Genomic DNA, 22,194 nt, shown 5'->3' with positions numbered 1-22,194 from the left:
ACTCCTTGAAACCAACACATGGACTTCAAGAAAAGCCTATGGACAAAACCTTCAAATATAACTCAAGGCAACCATTAGTCCATAGAGATTGTCATCAATTACCAAAACCAAACATGGGGGCATCGCATGTTCTTTCAACGGCGGTGGAAGAATTTAGTATTTGCGTCACCTCTTTGAGGTTGGAGATTCGCGCACACTGTTTCTTGCGCCATCTCTCGGTCACGGCCAAAGCAATGACCCTTCTCTTAAGCCTAGCCCGTAGGTCACCCTCCTCGGGCAAGAGAGGCCTATCCTCTTGGGCGATGTCGAGGCGAAGAATCACCAAAAGGGCGGCTTGGAGATGGATTTTAGCCTTGGAGAAAAAGGCCCCTACTCCATTCGGAGAGGCGGATCGCCGTCTTTTTGAGCTTGTGGAAGATGATTTGATAGGGATCGGTATGGTCAACCCGTTCGTTCCATGCCATTTGGACCACCTCGTTGAAGCCGGGCAAGGATGCCCAAAAGTTTTCAAATTTAAAAGTTCGTGGCCTCCGCGGGCCCTTGTCATCGGCAAGAAAAAGCGGACAATGATCGAAGAGGGATGATGAAAGAGCATGGAGGATATGCATGTTGAAGGTTGTATCCCACTCGGCGTTGCAGAAAAAAGAGTCAAGCTTGCATAGCGTTGGGTTTTCCCTCTCGTTGCTCCAAGTGAACCTCTGATTTTGGAGATGGATTTCTTTGAGCTCGCAACTATGGAGCGTGGCCCGAAAACGGTTGATCCTGCCATGGTGAACATTTCTCTTGTTCTTGTCTCTCGCTCGATAAATTTGATTAAAGTCTCCGGAGGCAAGCCAAGCCACCCCCAAAGCGGCTTCTGGCTGAGGAGCTCGGCAAAGAACACGTCTTTGCAAGAGGGGTCGGTGGGGCCGTAGACAGATGTGAACTTGAAGACCACGTCGGTCGCTCTTACACGGATCATGGCGGACAAGCAATACACAGTGTTGGTGACGTTGGATGCTTCAACTAATATATCATCCTATAGAAGTAGGATGCATCCCCTTGTACCAGTTGCCGGGCGCTGCGCAAAACTACGAAGCCTATGTCCACCCAAGAAGGCAGCCGTGAACTGATCAACATTGTTGAGTTTTGTCTCCTGAAGATACACTACATGGCAAGACGAAGAGGCGATTGTAGCATGGACCGCCGCGCGGCGGTCTGGGCAGTTGAGACCCCTGACATTCCAGCTCAGGAAGTTGATTTGTTGCTCTAACATAATATAACAAGAAGCACCCTGGAGCACAATCTTCTAACATAGGCAAATGAAGCAACAGTCACTTTACCCAGAATTGTACGATACTGGGCACACGTACAAAGCACACATAGACCTAACCAAACACACAAAGTGGCATTCTCACAAGAGACAGTGCACTTCCTAACAGAGTCTAGTCTTTCATCAGCAACAACACTAACATCACACCTGATACATGGCCGCAGGCCAACACAGGAAAATAAAAAACATGCCGAAAAGGATCAAATGTTCTACTCCCGTATGAAGTTTGCGCAAAGAAATGATTTCCGTTTTCTTCTGGGATAAAAAATGTTTTTTTTGGGATAAAAAATGTTAGCTTAAAAAAACTTGAATAGTAACTTTTATATAGAATCGATTTTTTTTTTGCATAGAAGATCAAAGTCATTTCTTCGCGAAACTTTATAGTGAGTATAACACTAAACCATGTTCATTAAAAAAATCAAAATTGTTTGACTTTTGTTTAAAAAAAATCAATGTGGATGCGCCTAAGACCTAGGTTCCATTAGGTACTTTCCCTTATATCGTTGGTTTCATAAATCAATACTTGTGCCACCTACGATACACGTTTTGGAACCCTCTTAATTCTCGCAGGAAATGGATGGTCTTCTGCGTGTCTATAACTAGGTCTATTTAGAAGAAAATTAGGCATTTGTGAATCTTACGTTGATAATTGGCCGACACAAGTTTATAGTTTATTTCATGCTTACATGATTTTTTAGCTTATATAGTCCTTAGCGGTGACTTATTTTGTTGGGGAAAACTTGTGTGAGATCTCAAATTAGCTGAGATCGATCTTTTTTAAAAAAAAACATGTTCAAACATTCTCAAAAAAATTGTAGACACACGTCAATGTTTGATGTACAACCTAAAAAAATTTCAGCTCCTAATTCAACTAACATTAATAGAAACAGAAAAAGACAAAATCAGATGTGAATAGTGTCAAAGTACTATTCACCCAAATCTGTTACTATTCACACTCGAATTTGTTTTTTTATCTCTAAATGTACATCGAGTTTTGAGCTAATTTTTTTCGGAGTTGTAGACATAAGGGGTGTTTGTTTCTTGGGACTTTTTGGTGTAGGGACTAGAGAAAGTCCCTCTTAAATACTTTTTAACCAAACATGAGGGACTACTAGGGACTAAAAGTTGCTTTTTGGGACTAAATGAAGAAGACTCTCAAGGAGAGTCTTTTTTAGGACTTTTTGAGACTTTTCCAACAATGCCCCTCCCTGCATTCATTGTCTCGCAGCCCCTTGGTGTTGTTTGGTTGTTATTTTTCTGTATATTAGGGGTAACATGGTCATTTAATAATCTCCAGGAAGGGACTAGGGACTTTTTAGTCCCTGGAAACAAACAGGGAGCGACTTTTTAGGGACTAGGGACTTTTTAGTTGGGACTAGAAAAAGTCCTAGGACTTATGAATCAAACAGGGCCATACTCTACATGAATGTTGTCAAATTATTTTGGATTTTTAGGGAGATTTTACGGTGCATCATAATACACCAAATCACATGTATTATATGGGCGATCTAACGGATTAGAATGACTGGCCCTTTTAGAGCCCAAGGGTATTTTCGACCTAAAATTTTTTATACCTTTAATCGGCCCAATTAAGTCCAGGGGTATTCTCGTCCAAAAAATTTCAATTAAATTAATTGCATTAATAAAACACTTCATTATAGAGGCCCAATCATCGTGTGTACTCTTTTGAAATTTGGTTCGAGCGGTTTATCCTCTCTCCTCCTCTCGAGCCCTAACCTCGGCGCCCTCGATCGCCGCCGATCGCCGCCGATCGCACTCGCCATGTCACTCCTTCCTCCTGCTCCTACTCCCCCCTCCCCCCTCAATCGAAAGTCACCCCACTCGGGTCGCGGCGCCAGATCTTCCGATGAGCCTCCCCTCCTTCCCCGAGCGGACGCCACCTTCCCCGACCTGAGAGGCCACATCATCCTCATCGACGTGCATCAACTTTTTCACGCCGGATCTTCGCTGTAAGTGCCTAGCCATCTCAAATCTTTGTTGGTCCCTTATGCTTATAGTACCAATAGGGGTCGGATTTGATTAGGGTTTAGGATATGTCATGTGAGGTTTAGGGTTTATGGTTTCAGAAAGTTGTGACGAGATTTCTATTGAAAGGGAGTGTAAGTTGGATTTAGCTAGGACATGTTGATGTAGTTAGTTAGGGTTTATGGTTTCAGAAAGGTGTGAAAATATTTTTTTTCAAAGGAAGTGTAAGTCGGATTTAGCTAGGACATATTAAAGCACTTAGTTAGGGTTGTGTGCCATGAGAATTTGTTAGCAGATTTGGATTCAAAGAAAGTTATTTTGGATTTAGTTAGGAGATGCTTTTGAATTGAGTTTCCAGATATTTTGGATTTAGTTAGGAGATAATTATTTTTGTATGGAGTTTGGAGATATTTTCGACTTAGTGACGAGATAATTTGGATTTAATTAGGTGAATTTTGGATTCAGTTAGGACACAATTTTGAATGGAGTTTGCAGATAATTGATCTATCAGGGTGGATCTATCAGGGGACTTGAAAGATTCGTGCACTTTGGATTTAGTTAGGAGATCATCAGTTACAACAAGTACAATCAATTAAATATTTCTAGATTTAGTCAGGGAATATTTTATACTTACTTACAGCTTTTGAAGGACTGAGTTTGGTACATGAATCCGATATGAAAAATTAAATTGATTATTAAAGCAGAGTATTGCATAATTATTATGTATGCTATCCATCCGTAACATTGACTATCTGTTTTCGTTGGCAGCATAACGACATGGATGATAAAGGCAACGATGGCAAAAACTTGGGGAATACAGGAAAGGATGACAAGGACATGGGTGATAGACAAAACGAAGGCCAAGGAATGGATGGTATGCACAAGGATGATAACGATAATGAGGATGCAGGCAAAGATGGCATAGACCTGGATGATGTACACATGCAAGGTAAAGGAATTGATATTAATGGCATGGCTGGTTCAGATCTGAATGAGTGTATGGAATACATAGAGATTGTGAAGAAGACTTTCAGGACTGAGGAAGAAGCCTACATGTTCTACGTAGGCTATGCGAGAAAAAAGGGTTTGGTGTTAGAAAGGATGATCTGAAGTACAGGGGTTTGGGTCCGAAACAAAATGCATACAGAAGGACATACAAGTGCTGCAAACAAGGCTGGCGGGCCCTTAAGCACTTTAACAGAGCTGATAGAAAAAGAACACCGAGGGGTCTTTCTCGGTGTGGGTGTCCCGCTCTTTTTCAGGTTGAGCTACAAGATAGTAGTGGCCTCTGGTTCGTCAAGAATTTTGTGGACAAGCATAATCATCTGTTTGTCCCTGCTGACTTGACTCCCTACTTATCGGCTCATCGTAGAATGACTGGCGCACAAAAGGCCGATGTCATCGAGTATGTTGTTTGTGGACTTCGAACACATCAGATTATGAATGTAATGGAGAAGAATGCTGGAGGTCCCGACAAGCTTGGATTTATAGATCGAGACCTATACAACCATGTTTCAATCCAGAAGAAGCGGAAGATAGAAGGCAGTGACGCTAGATATTTGCTTACCTATATGATTGCACAGAAAAAATCAGACTCGGAATTCTTTTTCAAATACACAAAAGACAAACAAGGCCATTTGAGGAACATATTCTGGGCTGATTCACAATCCCGGATTGACTATGTTGCCTTTGGTGGTGTCGTGGTGTTCGACAGTACATACCAGTCTAACAAGTACATGCTTCCGTTTGTTCCATTTGTTGGTCTGAACCATCACCGCATCACAGTTTTGTTTGGGGTTGGTCTAGTGTCAGACGAGACAGTTGCATCATACCAGTGGCTTCTTCATGTATTTTTGGAGGCAATGTCCCAGAGGGCACCCATTTCAGCAATCACCGATGGGGATGGTTCAATGGCTAAAGCAATAGCTACTGTCTGGACTGGAACAGATCATCGTTTGTGCATGTGGCATATCAAGGAGAATATGGTGATGCACCTCCGCAAGAAAAAGCTTGAGGAATTTAGGGAGTTCATTTACCGTCGTTGGGATGTTGATGAGTTTGAGAAAAGATGGGAGGCTTATAAGGTTCGATTCAAAATAAAACCAACGGGAAAGAGGTCGTCATGGGTTAACAGGATGTACGAGCTGCGACACAAATGGGCTGCTGCGTACACAAAGGTAGATATTTCCTAGGCATGATGAGTAATCAGAGGAGTGAGTCTCTCAACTCAAGGCTTCATGTGCACCTGAACAGGAAGATGCAGCTTGTTGATTTGTTGCAGCATGTTGAGCACTGTGTATCCATAATGCGTAAGAATGAAGCAGCATTAGACGCAGTAGCAACACATACGATACCCTTCACTAAGTTGAATGCACACCCTCTGGAGATTGTTGCCTCTTATATTTATACAATTGTGATGTTTCTAAAAGTAAAGCGTCAGATTGTCGAAGGGCCAAATTGGTAGGTCACGGACCGGGTAGCATGTGACAGTTTGGTCGTGTTTGGAGTTTTGCGCAAAGGCCCATATGATAAAGTCCCATATGGCAGGGATGCTACAGAATTGCAAGGTAAGGAAGGTAAGGATGCTGAGGACTTGCATGCAAAAAAATTAGATGTTGAGGATCCCAATGGCTTGCAAGGTAAGGATGCTGAGGACTTGCATGCAAAAAACTTGGATGCTGAGGATCCCAATGACTTGGAAGGTAAGGATGTTGAGGACTTGCATGCAAAAACTTGGATGCTGAGGATCCCAATGACTTGGAAGGCAAGGATGGTGTGGACTTGCATGCCAAAAACCTGGATGCTAAGGATCCCAATGACTTGGAAGGTAAGGACAGTGAGGAGTTGGATGCACAAGGCGTGGATGCTAAGCCTGTGGATTTTATATATCATGTGACATGTCTGTTTACAGGAGCAAGACTGGATGATGCAGCTTGTAAATGTAAAAAGTTGGAAAGTCAGGATTACCCATGCGCACATATATTCTGCGTTTTGGATCATCTTGGTGTACGCACATTTCCAAAAAAATTGTCAAGTAAAGATGGACAATGCATGCCAAGCGAGCGTTCCCTTCTTCGAGGACTGCGAATACTCATGTATGGTCTGATCACATGAATAAGTATCATCAACTACGCAACATGGCTAGTGACGCTTTATTCACAGCCGCAGCTAGCGATTCATAGTCAGAACAGGTGATGGAGCTCCTCCGGAGTATATTGGTTGATGGAGAAAAAACTGATTTCGATGAAGGCCATAAATCGTTTGTTCCTTTGCCGACATACTTCTCTGCTGCTCGTGAATGCTGCACTGATGACGTGGAAAATCCAATCAAAATAGTTCCAAAAGGGAGACCAACTACCGAAGAATCGAACAAGAGGATTAAATCCAGGCGCGAGCGGATGAGAGGGAAAAAAGCAACGAAGTTTGTGCACATGTTTATGTCATTGTTCATTTCCATACATGCTTACAATGTTAATATGTTCTCTCTTTTTCTTCAATTTACTCAGGAATAAATCAGGGAAATCAAAGGTCACAAGGAGGAAGAAGCGAAAAGAGAAAGACTCGGAGACAGAAGAAGACACAGATTCAGATACAGAAGAAGAGGAAGATTTAAAAAAAGCAACGAAGTTAGTGCACATGTTAATCTCATGGTTCATTTCCATACATGCTTACAGTGTTAATATGTTCTCCTGGACAGTGTTGACATGTTTTTCTTCAATTTACGCAGAAAAAAATCGGGGAAATCAAATAGCACAAGGAGGAAGAAGCAAAAAGAAGAGACAGAGTCAGATACAGAAGAAGAGACAGAGGCAGATACAGAAGAAGAGACAGAGGCAGATACAGAAGAAGAGGAAGATTCAGGTACAGAAGAAGAGGAAGATTCAGATGCAGAAGAAGAGGGAGATTTAGATGCAGAAGAAGAGGGAGATTCAGATGCAGAAGATGGTGGGATGAAGAGGGCTAGGAAGAGACCATTGGAGGTTGCAGAAGAGGATTACGCAAAACCAAACAAGTGGGCATCAGCACAATTGTCCGTACTTAAACATGTTTTCGAATGCTGGCTGCAGATTCATCTATTTCATTTTTTGCAGGAAACGCAAGGGTGCTCCAAATGTCAATGCTGGGAGGAAGAAAAAGAACGATGACAAGGGTGCGCGAGGAAAACCAGTGAAGTTAGTGTTTGTACTTACATGTCCGCTCTAGAAGTCGGGCATTTGCTAGTACTGTGTTGACATTTGTTAACTTTTCCAGGATAGACTCTACAAAGGGCGGTAAAGAACAGGCCAAAGGGGTGATGAAGACAAAAAGGCCTGCTAGGAATGTACCACAGGTTGAGCGAATAAGAGCTGTCAAATTAGCTTCTGTAGCTATGACGAGAAAATCAGTGAAGTTAGTGTCTTTTCTGTTATAGTGTACTGTACATGCTCAAATCTTCTTTGCTATCCTATTAACAAACGTTGTTTCATGCAGGAAAGCTATAGTGAAGTAGAGACAGGATGTTTAGATGCACATGGTCAAGCAGAGAAAACAAAAGGATTTCTGGGGTCGAAAAATTGAGAACAAACTAAAGTAGACAGTTTTCCATGCCGTGATCCACCTTATTTCTTATGTATTAGACCTATTTGATGGACTGCCACTATTTTTCTGAATTCCTCATTTGTTTGGTACACCCTCATTTTATTATGGATAGGACGACATGGTAGGCTAGTTATGATTTATCAACATCGATGAAACAATGCATTTTTAGTGAAGTTGGTTTTTTGTATTTTTTTCATTTTTTTACATAATATATTGCTGAAATTTGTTCAAGTGTAGTCAATTTTCATACTTGAAATATAAAATAGAAACCGAATATTTATATATATAAGAAAATAGAACGTTAATAGAAACCTCGTTTTCAAATAACCTTGAAAATCGTTTATTTTCAAATAGAAAATAAGCATACTGATATTTTAAAAATAGCATGCTCATTTGAAAAAAGCATGTTCAATTGAAAATAAAATAGAATGAATATGCGGATTTAAAAATAGCATGCTGCTTTGAATATACTATTTTTAAATACCATGCTATTTTAAAAATAGCATGCTGATTTTAAAAATATGATTTCAAAAATAGCATGCTACTTTTAAAATTATAATGCTCTTTTCAATATGCTACTTTCAAAATAACATGTTGATTTAAAAAATATCATGCTAATTTTAAAAATAGCATGCTACTTGTAAAAATATAATGCTTTTTTCAATATGCTACTTTTAAAATAGCATGCTATTTTAAAAAATATCATGCTTATTTTAAAAATAGCATGCTCTTTTCAATATGCTACTTTTAAAATAGCATGCTGATTTCAAAAATAGCATGCTGATTTCAAAAATAGCATGCTGATTTAAAAAAATCATGTTCTTTTGAATTTGATATTTTTAAAAATAGCATGCTGATTTCAAAATAATAGCCTCATTCTAAAAATATAACACTGTTTTTTAAAAATAGCATGCTGATTTCAAAATAACAGCCTCATTCTAAAAATATAATGTTGTTTTTAAAAATATAACGTTGTTTTTAAAATAGCATGCTGATTTCAAAAATTACATGCTTTTTGAAATATGCTGTTTTGAAAGCAGCGTGCTGATTTTGAAAACAACATTTTTTTAAATTACACTTTCTAAAAGATAGCATGTTGTTTAGTATACTGTTTTTCAAATAAAAAAACATGCTGGTTTGCTCTGTTTTTTGAAAATAGCATGCCATGCCATTTCGAAAGTAACAGAAACATCATTTTTTGCATTGCATTTTGACCCGCAAGTTTTTGTTTTGCATTGCATATTTTTGTGCGACACACATACAAACCGCTTTTTCAAAATAACTCGTACTAACCAACACAAAAACCTCGTTCAAAAATGAAAGTATTGTCCAATCCATTTGAAACCCGGTTAGATTTGATTCTAAAAATACTAGCATCACTGTGGCAAAAAAAGGAAATATAATTGCAGTCCATAGAGATAATTATATCAAGGAGGGTACTAGGTGCGTTATATATATAGACTTGCATAGCAAGTACATTACGCCACATAGGATACCACCAAGTTACTGCCAAGTTCCACTTACTGGACGATCTTCATACCCGAGCGGACCCAAAAGTTATACCACAAAAGTACCAGTTACTACCAAGTACCAATTACTACTAAGTTGCACTTACTGGACCCAGAAGCTGATACTACCAACTTGCAGTTACTGGCTACTACATACAGATTATAATACTAGCGTCAAACTACTGCCATGGGTCAACGAATCCTCATGCCACTAACCATGTTCACCCTAAGCCCACCTCCACTCCTTTCCATGCTGCAATACGAGAAGTTCATAAAAGATTTAAACACACAACAACTGACGTACATCAAGTTGATTGGACTGGGTGAACTTCTCAAGACTCCTGGCATGAGAATGAGACGTCTACTGTGCCAGGCCATCGCTTATTCATATGATACAGAGCAGGATGCCTTTATAATTAATGAGTGACCATGTAGGATCACATTAAAAGATGTGGAGCATATAGCAGGCCTGCCCTGCATGGGGAAGAATCATGTCTCTTCAAATCACAACGATACTTTGGAGTTGTGGAAGGAACTGAAAGACCCCAGTGACACAAAAGTAACTTTGAAATGATTGCTAGCCAAGATGAAAGGCGACAGCACACCTAATTTTGTCAGGCCATGTCTTGTACACCATAGGCAAATATGTATGCCCGACAACACAGCAGTATGTGGACAACAGATACCTTGGGATTGTTAGAAACGCTGAGACAATAAAGAGCACCAATTTTGGACAGCTTACGCTTGACCATCTTATGGCTAGCGTCAGGAAATTTGTAAATGGTGGAGCAAATCTGGAGGGCAACCTACCACTGCTGCAGGTAATACAATCATTATTAACATACCATACATTTAATTTTATGAAAAATTATATAAGTTGTTTTTGTTGTAATGCAGACGTGGTATTACAGAAGTGGAGGGTGCACCAATTGGACTCTACCATCTCGTATGCATCAAGGTTAAGGCCGCTGATCCAAAACTGGAGTGACGAGAAGGCACAGAAGGTTGACAACATAATCAACAAAAAATATATAGGGGTTGGAGAGGTAAAGTGTTAGTACTGTGTGCCTGGATTATGTACCATATGTTTTGAATGATACTAACGACACTAACATGCAGTATGTCGATGACCTGCTGTGGCCTTTCAATCCGCCACCAGTTGGGACGCCGGTCAAACCAAAGAATGACGGCCAGGTAAATGATGAACATCATGCAAAAATATATATTGTAACTTTGCAAGTACAATCGAAGTCATATGCTCCTAACTGCTTGTAATTTGCAGGATAATGCACTCATGGGCCGTGTATTGGCTGATTTGAAAGAAGTTGTCTCCATTGTGCGGGAGGCCAGTGCACAACAATTTGATAGGATGTGCACCCTTGAAAAAATTTGGACGAGTGCCTTAGGCGTACCCTTGCGAACGGCAGACGCACGGACGACCTCATCACAGAATTCAATGTAAGTATACCACTGTGAGTTTCTATAAATAATTTTAATGTCAATACTCTCCACACTAACACATTTTTTTAAAGAACCACCGCTATGGAATATTTGATGCTGATCGCCCAGGAGTCGAGGACATACAGCTATCTGACCTGGGAGTACCTGCGGACCCAATGGAGGTCCCAGGAGAGAATACTACTCGCCAGCAAAAACAAAAAGATGACACGGAGGTCATTGCCAAAGGCATTTCTTCTAAGGGAATACAAAAAGATTACATGGATGCCCCCAAGAAGAACGTATCTGAAGATTTGTAGACTGCTGCTAGTTTGCAATCACGAAAGCATTCAAAAGCCAAGATTAGCCTTGAAGCTTTCATGGTGATACACATTTTACATCTAACTGATTTTGTTTTAAGTTAACGCAGATTCGTAGCTAACATATGATCTTCCACGTTCAGGATGAAGAAGACAAAGCTGTTGCTGCAGCTTGCAAGGAGAGTCTCAAGAATGTTTCACAGCTTTATAAAGAGGTGGATGCATCGCAGGGTGCTCCGAGTTTGGATTCGCGAAAGCATTCCAAAGCCACCACAAGCCTTGAAGCTTTCTTGGTGATGCACATTTTACAGTTAACTGGTTTTGTTTTTTTTATTTCGCACAGATTGCAAGCTAACAAGTGCTTCATTTCGAATCACAGGATCCTCTGAATTTGAGGCACAATGAGAATGTGCGAAATACTGAAGAAAGAAGAAATCAAGATGATGAAGATTTCAGTATTGAGGTGGGTGCAGAGGCAGGTACCAAAAGCAACCACCGGTCTGCGAAGGCTAAGGGAATAAGGGAGGCGGAAGAGCCCCATGTCTTCCCAGTTGATGAGGACAACTAAAATGATTCTTTAGCAAAGCAGCGACAAGATAGTGGGGTTCATTCCATGCTACCAACTCATGCAAGCAGCCGGAAAAGAGTGGCATCTTCATTATTGTGCAATGAAGATTTTGTTCTGTACGATAGTGATAAGAAGAGAAAGAAAAATAGGAATCCATCGGAGTCTACCAACGATTCCAAGGACACAAAGAATACAAAGAGGAAAAAACGTGCAAGCAGTTTAAAAGATACAGACACAGGTGCTTAGACGCTGGAGACCAACCTTGACAAGTTTCGACAGAGTTATGTGGCCGAAATTATCAACACCTCAGATCTTGATAAACAATTGGTGGTAATTGATGACATTGTTTTGCAACAGAAGCATTTGCAATGCCTCACCATGACAGATGTAGGCGAAGATGACAAATGGTTGGGTGATGAAGTAAGATATTTGCCCAAATTAGTTTATCAATTTTCTTTTGCACAGTACAATTAACTTGAATTTATTTTTTAATGCCACAATTAACTTGAATTTTGTTTTAGTTGGTTGATGCTGTGATTCAGATCATGCGTCATGATCATCCTAATGACATAAGGGATGGGCAGCTGGTTTACATTGAGAGGGTGGCCGGTGTCGCTATGCATGAAAGAGATGGTAAGGTAGAGAACTGCCACGAGGCCGCTTTGGCGGGCAGTCATGGAACAACAAAAGGAGACAACTACCTCAAACATGATTTGGTACCATCTCACCATGACATAAACACATTTTTTTCTAATTATTATGCATGTTGATGTAATCATCTTTGTTGTCCAGGTTTTTCTGCCTACGAACATGGCGAACACCCACTCGTTCCTTGTGGTCGTAAACCCCAGAAGGAGGGAGATTCAGATTCTTGATTCACTTTTAGGCTACCTAGAACGCACACAAGTGATTCACGTGGTGTGATTTTAAACGTCTTTCAATATAACACATGATTTAGCATCATACCTAGACATGAACCATGAGCAACTTCTCATACCATGGACTTTGGTAGATACGTGGGGTGGAAGCACATCTGAGAGCATCGCTGCGAATCAATGGACCACAAAGCCATGCATGGCAAGACATCAACGTGACCCAATGGACAGTAAAGCATGTGCATGTGCCAAGACAAGATGACAAGTCAGTCAACAGTATTAGCTTCTAATTATGTTTTTCATTGTTAATACGTGAAATGCTGCTAACAGAACTAATTGTTGTAGTTCTTCTTGTGCACTCTACATGCTGAAGAACATCGAATTCTTTACAGGAGAAGATCTTAGACTGCATTATGACCAAGTACGCAGAGTAACACCTAAAATTCTCTCAATTTTGTAAACATATGGAGCGATACTAACATATCCTCCCATGCAGGCATACATCGACAATTATAGAAGAGAGCTGCCTGTTGTCCTTCTTAATTCGCCCTACAACAAATTGAAGTCCATGAAAAGGCGACGTATAATGCTAGCCTATCGGATGCAGCTGCGATTGAAGATCATGAAGATGCAAGCATTTAGTCCAACAATGGTCCATTCTTAGATATGGAGTGTACATTTGGTTATGAAGCGGTAGAGTAGGGTGTGGTTTGGTTTTAGTCCCGAAGAAGGTTTCCTAGCCATGTTCTTAGTCCAGTGCGGATTAATCAAGTTGTAATACTTCACAGTACTGGTTCCAAATACTATTCTTGAAATAAATTTGGTCTGCATGGGAGACGCTGAAACATATATTTGCTTTTGACAAGAATTTGAAGCTTAGGAAGGTTAACTGAATTCTTAAATTTATATTTAAGTTTCGTCGGAGTCTGGACAAGATTTAGAACAATTACGTCGCTAGTTAGAAGTTTCATAATTTTTTTAACATCCGCTAGTTAGAAGTTCCAGAAAAATTTCAGCGAGTGCTGAAATATTTTGGCCGAAAGGCAAAAATTGCAGTGAGTGCTGAATCTCACCGAAGCGAAAACCATGGTGTTGTGCCATCTTGAGCAGCACCAGACATGATTCAGTATTATCAACAAAATTTGGTCTCACATATACGAGGAGAAAAGGTATGAGCACGGATGGGCAATAAAATAGCTTCACAAGAGAGAGGAAAATACTTCACGTGTGAACAGTTAATCCTAGTTGACTTTAGGACCGGATGTTGGTTATCATCATGTGGTGGCAATGGTGGGCTCAGTGCAACAAAGTCCGAGAGGGAGACAAGCCGAGCCGATGGATCACACGCAATTCGCTGCTAGGGTTACATGCACGGCCAGAGAGTACCAGGGGTGTTTCTGCAAAACAACCTCCCCGCCAGCAAGCGCGCCTCGCTGGTCCCCTCCTCCAGAGGATATGATTAAATTCAATGTGGACGGGGCATTCATTGAAGATGGCATGCAAGGGGGATGGGGCGTGGTTGCGCGGGATCACACAGGAGAGGTGGTGGCTGCGCGGGCTGGACGCGTTGATCATGCCGTGGATGCTTTTAGCACCGAGCTGGTGGCCATAGTAAAGCTAAATGTTTGCCCTAAAAAAAAGTGGTCCAGTTCTTTTGGCTGTTTTTCAAAGAAACGGGAACTATATCTTTTTAACGATTGTGATTCTCAGGAGACCTAAGTGTTGTTACATGGTGGGTCCCCTCCCTTGATTTCCTCCAACCCAAGAAATCTATACGTGGATATATGCCCGGGTTGTTACGATCCCTATAAATAGGGATCCTTTGAAATCTCATAGATCATAGTTCGTTCTTCTGCGCCGCCCAAAGCAGCAAGACCGAAGGACGGAGCAACCCAGGAATCCAGCAAGACCGAACGACGGAGCCAAACATGAATCCTCAGGTAACTCCCCACGATCTCATGTTGCAACCGCTGCTATTTTTCGTCCCACGATCTTAATCCCATGATCTCTTGCTGCAACCCCACTCGTTGTTTGCATATTCATGTAACTCAGCATGTTTTTAAACAAATTAAGTTGGGGGCGTGAGGGGAGGGCGCTAGGATTTGTTTCCTACCAGATTGGCAGTTCATTGATTAATTCCAGGCTAAATCTTAGGTTCTGGTCTTGTCGATGCCAATTAGGGCAGTGGGCGCTTGCCTTATTTTTTCCTTACGCACGAGTTATGGAAGGCATCGATGGCCCATGTTTTAATTCCATACTACTGACCATGATTAGCGCCTAGAGTTGAGGAGACCACGATTGGATAGTTTTTTATTTTCAAATCTTGATTTTATTTCAGATCAGCGCCTTGCAATGGAGATTACCTTATATGACCGTTCAAACGTAACCAAGCTGAATCTAATGCTAGTATTTGCACATTCATGGAACTCAGCTTGCATGTAAACAAATTACCTCATGAAGTAGCGTAGAGCATAATTTTTATGCTGGTATATATAAGCTGTATTCGTCTGTATGAGTGTTTAAATTGTATACCATGCTGAATCTAATCACACTTGCACATCCATTGAACTCAGGATGCTTCTTTGCCGCCATATGAGGAGTTCATAAAGGGATTAAACACGCAACAAAGGATGTACATCCAGTTGATAGGACTGGGTGGACTTCTCAAGAGACCTAGCATCAAATGAAGATGTGTACTATGCATGGCCATCGCTAATTCATATGATGCAGAGCATGATGCCTTTATCATCAATGGGAGACCATGTAGGATAACGCTAGAAGATGTAGCGCATATAACAGGCATGCCCTGCCATGGGAAGAAGCACGTCCCTTCAAATCTTGATGATAATATGGAGTTATGGAAGAAACTGAAAGACTGTAATGACACCAAAATAACTTTCAAAGGATTGCTAGCCAAGATGAAAGGCGACAACACACCAAATTTTGTCAGGCCATTTGTCTTGTACACCATAGGCAAATATGTATGCCGAACAAAAGAGGAGTACGTGGAGAATAAATATATTGGGATTGTTAGAAACGTTGAGACGATAAAGGGCACAAATCTTGGACAGCTAACGCTTGACTATCTTATGGATAGCGTGAAGAATTTTGTAAATGGCGAGGCAATTCTGGAGGGGAATCTAGCACTGCTGCAGGTAACTTGTAGTAGTATAATTATCACTTACCTAACATACATTACATAATGTACGAGAATATTTGTAAACTGCTTTTGTTGTCATGCAGACATGGTACTACAAGAAGTTCAGAGTGCACCAATTCGACTCTAGCATCTCGTATGAATCAAGGTTAAGGTCGCTGATCCAGAACTGGAGCGAGGAGAAGGCAAAAAAGGTTGACAATATAATCCAGAATAATTATCTGGGAGTTGGAGAGGTAAAATGTCAGCACATTGCCTGGATTATGTAACATGTATACTTTCTAAATCATACTAACTACACTGAACTGCAGTATGTTGAGGACCTGATGCGGCCTTTCATTCCAGCACGAGATGGTACGCTGGCCAAACCGAAGACTGGCGCTCAGGTAAATGAGTTACATCAGGCACCCAATATATATTGTAACATTGCAACTAGTATGAAGTTATATGATTCTAACTGTTCCAAAGTCTCTGATGAAGGTACTCGTCGGACGTGTATTGACTGATTTGCAAGAAGTTGCCTCCCTCGTGCGGGAGGCTGGTGCACAACAAGTTGATAGGATGTGCACCCTTGAAAAGAAAATGAATGAGTGCCTTAGGCGTACCCATACAAATGTCAAGCTCACAGAGGACCTCATCAAAGAATTGAACGTAAGCCTAGAATTATGAGATTAGTATATATAATTGGAAATTTACGTGTACAAGGTTTTTTCTAAATTAGTTTACTATAAAAACACCCCAGACTAACATGTATTTTTTAAAGACAAAACGCGACGGAATATTTCTAGGACTGGAGGACATACATCTTTCTGACCTCGAGGCACCTTCACACCCAATGTCACGGAGGTCACTGCTAAGCACCATTGTAAGCAGGGATTAAATAATGATGACATGGATCCCCCAACAAAGAACCTTGATGAAGAGTTTGACGTACGCATGTTAACTTAATTATGAAACAATCATTGTCATTTCAGAAATAACATGTGATCTTGCACGTACAGGATGAAGCATTAGAAAGAGCTGAAAGAAAACTCAAACATGATTTGCATGGTATTCATAAGCTTTTGAAAAAGGTGGATGATATCCAGGGTGCTCCTAGTTTGGATAAGCAAATGCATTCCAAAGCCACCACAAGCCTTGAAGAATTCCAGGTGATGCACATTTTACCTATAACTGAGCAAGAATCTGCTAAAGGCTAACATGCGGTTTATTTTGTATGACAGATTCCGTTCAACATATGGAGTAAGCAACACTCTGTGAAGGCTATGGGATCGAGACAGCCCGAAGAGCCCCGTGTCTTCGCAGATGATGACAGCCATGATGAACCCTTTCGAAAGCAGCAAGAAGTAAGTGTGGTTGAATCGACGCCACCAAATCATGGGGGCGAAAAGAAAAATGTGGTATTGCAATTATTTAAGAATGACGAGTATGCTTCGTACGATACTGAGGAAAAAAAAGGAAAAACAAGACTCCATCAAAGTCTACAAATGGTTCCGAGGACACGAACAATAAAAAGAGGAAAATCGGCTCTAGCAACTTTAAAAAGAGGTCAGAAGTTAATGAAACCCTGCGGGACTAGCTAGATGTGGTTCGATAGGATTTCGTGGCGTCACTGATCAACAATACAAATCATGAAAAACAAATGGTCTTAGTTGATGACATTGTCGTGCTATCGAAGCATTTGCAATGCCTCACCCAAAAAGATGGATCTGAAGAAGCTGTATGGTTGGGTGACGAAGTAAGATATTTCACAAATTAGTTTATGAAGTTTCATTTTTGTGCAATACAATTAACTTGATTATTGTTGTAGGTGGTTGATGCTGCGATCCAGCTCATGCGTCATGATGACCCAATTGACACAAGGGACGGCTAACTGGTTTGAGAGGGTGGCCGGCGTCGCTAAGCTCGAAAGAGATGGTAGGATAGAGGAGTGCTACGAGGACGCTTTGGCAGGCATATTCCTGGAACAACACAAGGCACCAGCTACCTGAAACATGATATGGTATTTTAACTTGACTTTGAACATATTTTTTTATTACTATACACGTTGATCTAATTATTTATGCAATCCAGGTTTTCCTACCTACGAACAGCCAAAACGTCCATTGGTTACTTGTGGTCGTAAACCCCAGAAGGAATGAGATTCAGGTTCTTGATTCACTTTTCCACTATATGGTACCCAAAGAAGTACATAACGTGGTGAGAATTTCAACATATTTAATTATAACAAAGGATTTGACATCGTATGTAAGTATTAGTCGTGGCAACTTCTCATCCCATTGGGCTTGCAGGTACGTGGGATGGAAGCACATCTGAGAGTAGCGAGGCGAGTCAATGGGATAGAAAGCAATGCATGGGAAGACATTAACGTGACGCAATGGCCAGTACGGAACATTAAAGTGCCAAAATCCGATGAAACGTCAGTCAAAAATATTAGCTATTGTTTTTGTTTTAGATTGCTAATATCTGAAATGCTGGTCTAACAACATAAAATGTTGTAGTTCATGTTGTGCACTGTACATGCTGAAGAACATCGAATTATTTACAGGACTAAAACTGAGCAAGCAATATGACGAAGTACGTAGAGTAACACCTAAAATTATGTCATTTTCTGAAGGTAAAGGAACGATACTAACATATCCTTGCATGCAGGCGTACATCGAGAAATTCAGAAAAGAGCTACCTGTTGTGCTTGTCGATTCACCCTACAACAAAATGAAGTACAGGAAGAGGTTCAAGCAGAACCATGCTAGGCTATCGGATGCAGCTGCGGTTGAAGACGACGAAGATGCAAGCAGTTAGTCCAGCAGTGTGGAGTGTTCACTTGGCCATAAAGCGATAGAGTAGGGTGTGGTTGGGTTTTAGTCCCGAAGAAGGTTTCATAGCCGTGTTCTTAGTCCATTGCACATGAGTCAAGTTGTAAAACTTCAATAATATTGGTTACTATATTTTTCTTGAAATAAATTTGGTCTCTACGGGATCTCGTAGAAATCATATTTGCTTTTTAGTACCATGTGACAGTAATGGTGCCTGGGGCAACCCTAGAAGAATTATGGATTATGATATGTCTATTTTCATACGAGAGAAAAAGGTACGAGCATGAGCATAGCCTCACAACAGAAGTTAAAAAATACTGCCTGATTCAACACGCAATCCCAGCTATGTCTCGTAGGCAGGCCGCAAAGCCAAAAAAATAGAGCATAGGATAACAAGAGTAAAGCACGTACCATAGGGGGCCTCTGCAGGTGCTGCAACGCTGAATTGAAGCGGTCACCTTCAGGAGCACAGTGGTGTGGCCATGGTACATCCATCCTGCCTCACGGAATCACATAGCATGTTATGTCATATCCCTGCAAAACAAAGGAAAAATTACTACTTGTACTAATCTTGTCAAGTGTGTGCATGTAACAAATGTTGGACATAACTAAACACGGAAGAATCAAATGCTCATTCCTTTCTCTCTGCTTTTTGCGAGGACCATTACTCTCCCTTTAACAAGGCTAAAACATCATAATAAGAATTAACAGCAATCTTGAAAAGGTGGATATCCCATGTGAATCTAATTTTTCATATAAAGCACATGCCAAGTCTGTTGATCTCAGTCCAGCAATTGCACTAGAAGAAGCGAGCATCATAAATATTGAGCAACATAAGCTATGAATTGTTTATAGTACATTCCAAAATTAATAGCTTATCATCTCTATTGATCTCCAAATCTCACCTATCAGCCAAATTGAAAGAATACATGTTGAATGCAACAATTGAACGTTCGTAGATCATGCAGTCGGGGCTGGACGAATGGGGCTGGCCGTCGAGGCCAGCGGCCAGCTTCATCTAGTCCCACAGAACATGATCCATACCCAACCACCTTGCCATCGAACGAGATGCATGGCCAGATCAAAGCTGCAGCCATGGCTGAGAAATGATATGTAGAGGACGCAAACAACCAATTGGGTGTGGGAAAGAGGTTGCCTATAACGTTGTGGCTATAAGCACCCGCATGGAGGACTGGGAGGTGGGATGGCGCCGACTCTTTGCCGCCGGCCGCCGCGGGGAGGGCAGTGGGCCTTCTCTAGTGTTCGTTGAAAAGGTGGTGCGAGATCGCGAGGGAATTGGGGTGGAGGAAGGGAGGGCCGCGATGCGCGGCTAGATCCTGCCGGCGACGAGGGAGGGAGGGGCCGCGACGCGCGGCTAGATCCTGCCGGCAGCGAGGGAGGGAGGGGCCGCGACGAGCGGCTAGATCCTGCCGGCGACTCTTAAAACCCTAGCGGCGGCGAGGAATAAACCCTATCGAACAGGATAAAAATCAAACCGAAAATAGCCCTGAAATTTGTACCGAGAATACCCTCGAAATATTTGGGAGGGAAAATCAGATCACTTCGAAATATTTTTTCTTCCGAAAATGCCCCTCGGGGTCTGATATAATACACGTGACATCAGCGTATTGCATCGGATCTGGACCGTCGAATTCGCTCCGACGGACTGTTCATATCGTCCGAATGCACTGTAAAATGACTCTTTTTTTATAAATGTCTAAATTTGCTTCTTCTTCTTTTTTTCGGCTGGTCTCACCTAAAAGTGAGATCGCATACAAGTCTCCCCCGACTTATTTAAATCATCTCTCGATTGACCATTCCAATTATTTACCGTAAATAAACACGTAAACCTATCAGCCTAATAAACTAGCCAGTTGGGCTCCTAATCGGTTGGTAGAATGTAACATCATCATCTTCCGAGAACATTGCAAGACTGACAAACATGGCAAGACTTTGAGACGCAAAGATATGACAAAATCCCCAAGATATCCTTATTTTGCACCGGTTGGTAGACTCCTTTCCTTTCCATAAGTATGGCCGTAGGCATGCATACCTCAGCATTTATGCGAAGTTTCATGTGAGCACTCCCTCCAATTAAAGGCCTAGATTGAAAAGAGGCAGGCACGCCGGCCATGCATGCGTGAACTCCGTGACCGGCGGCGTAGTGTAGGTGCTCCGCACGTCGTTCTGGTTATGATTCGGAGGTTGATATGGGAGCATCATCTCCAGACCATGTGCCACGTTGTGGTTTTACGGCTAGTTCTTCTCTATTCGTATATCTTCTACTTCATCTGTCCCATAACATAACATAAGAGCGTCTTTTACACTACACTAGTACCATGCGAGAGGCATTCAGAAGTTGGAGACTGTTTCTTTGTAGGGTACTGGTATGAATACTATCTAGTGCAATCCTCCGCATCAGAGAATTGGTGAAACAAGGCCACCGAATATCGAACGGGAGAAGTTCTAGTACCATACCATAGTACCTACGGAACTGAACACGCCCTAAATTATCTTTTATGATCGATTGGTACATGCGAGCTACTGTACATACGTACATAGCAGTAGGACGGATGCCTCTGCAGCAAAGATGCGGAGGACCACGCAGATTCATGGAACGAGTCCGTGCATGGCTGCACTGTACCGCCGCGTGTACATGCACCATCGTGCCATTCATGTATCTAACTCCTTTTGCCATAACCGAATAATCCCCTTTCGACTTCAGCTAATTCCATTCGTATACCAGTCCATATCAGGCTTTTAGCAGGCAGAAAAAGTAGTACTAGTCCCTCCGAGACGAATTAATTGACACGGCCTCTATTTGCAATTAATTTGGATCAGAGCACTGTAGTAGTATGATAGATTTTACCAACGCTGAGCATCTAAAGATGGATTTACTACCGACGATGGCACGCTAGAATTTAAAGTGCCGGCCACTCGTGCTGGTCTAATTAACGTGGGAAGCTAGCTTCAAAAAAAAAAATTTAACGTGGGAAGCCAATTAACGTGTAGAAGGCGCATGGCGTCCTCTCTTTCTGTCTCTCGAGGATTAGCTAGCACTGCCTGCCCGACACTCCTCCGCTCAGGTCCTCGCCGGCCATCATCAACGTCTCCGGCGTGGGTGGTGCACGGAGATTCTCGTTGAACCACGACCTCCTCCTCCTTTTGGATCCATGGGTCCTCGCCGGCCACCACTCGAACTATCTTTTCCAGCGACATCCTCATAGCGTGATGTGGTCCACGGGGCACGTACGGCGGCGTTCTCATTGAAACTGTCCACTTTTGGTTTCCCGTTCTGTGTAAAATAATGACAATATGAACTCTCTTGCCGATATTAACCGCGTATAATAACCAAACTGAAATTACCGTAAGACAGAAAATTCGCTGTTTGTATTCTCATAGAAAAAGTAGTTTTCCGATTATTGCACGCACGCCGGCGAAGGAGAAAAATGGAGAGCACGTACTTGATTTGTTTTTACATCCGTCACTTTTCTCGCGTCCGTCCAATCAACATCCAACGGTCATTCTGCCTCAGCTGTACTTCTTCCTCTGTGTGTGACGGTTCATCTTCCACCCCCGCGACATACCTACCCTTAACTATTTGCCTCCGCATCCCGGTAGGCGGGCGCTATCTATC

This window comes from Triticum dicoccoides, chromosome 1B (genome assembly GCF_002162155.2).
Source record: "Triticum dicoccoides isolate Atlit2015 ecotype Zavitan chromosome 1B, WEW_v2.0, whole genome shotgun sequence".
Taxonomy (NCBI): Eukaryota; Viridiplantae; Streptophyta; class Magnoliopsida; order Poales; family Poaceae; genus Triticum; species Triticum dicoccoides.
This window is presented reverse-complemented; position numbering follows the sequence as displayed.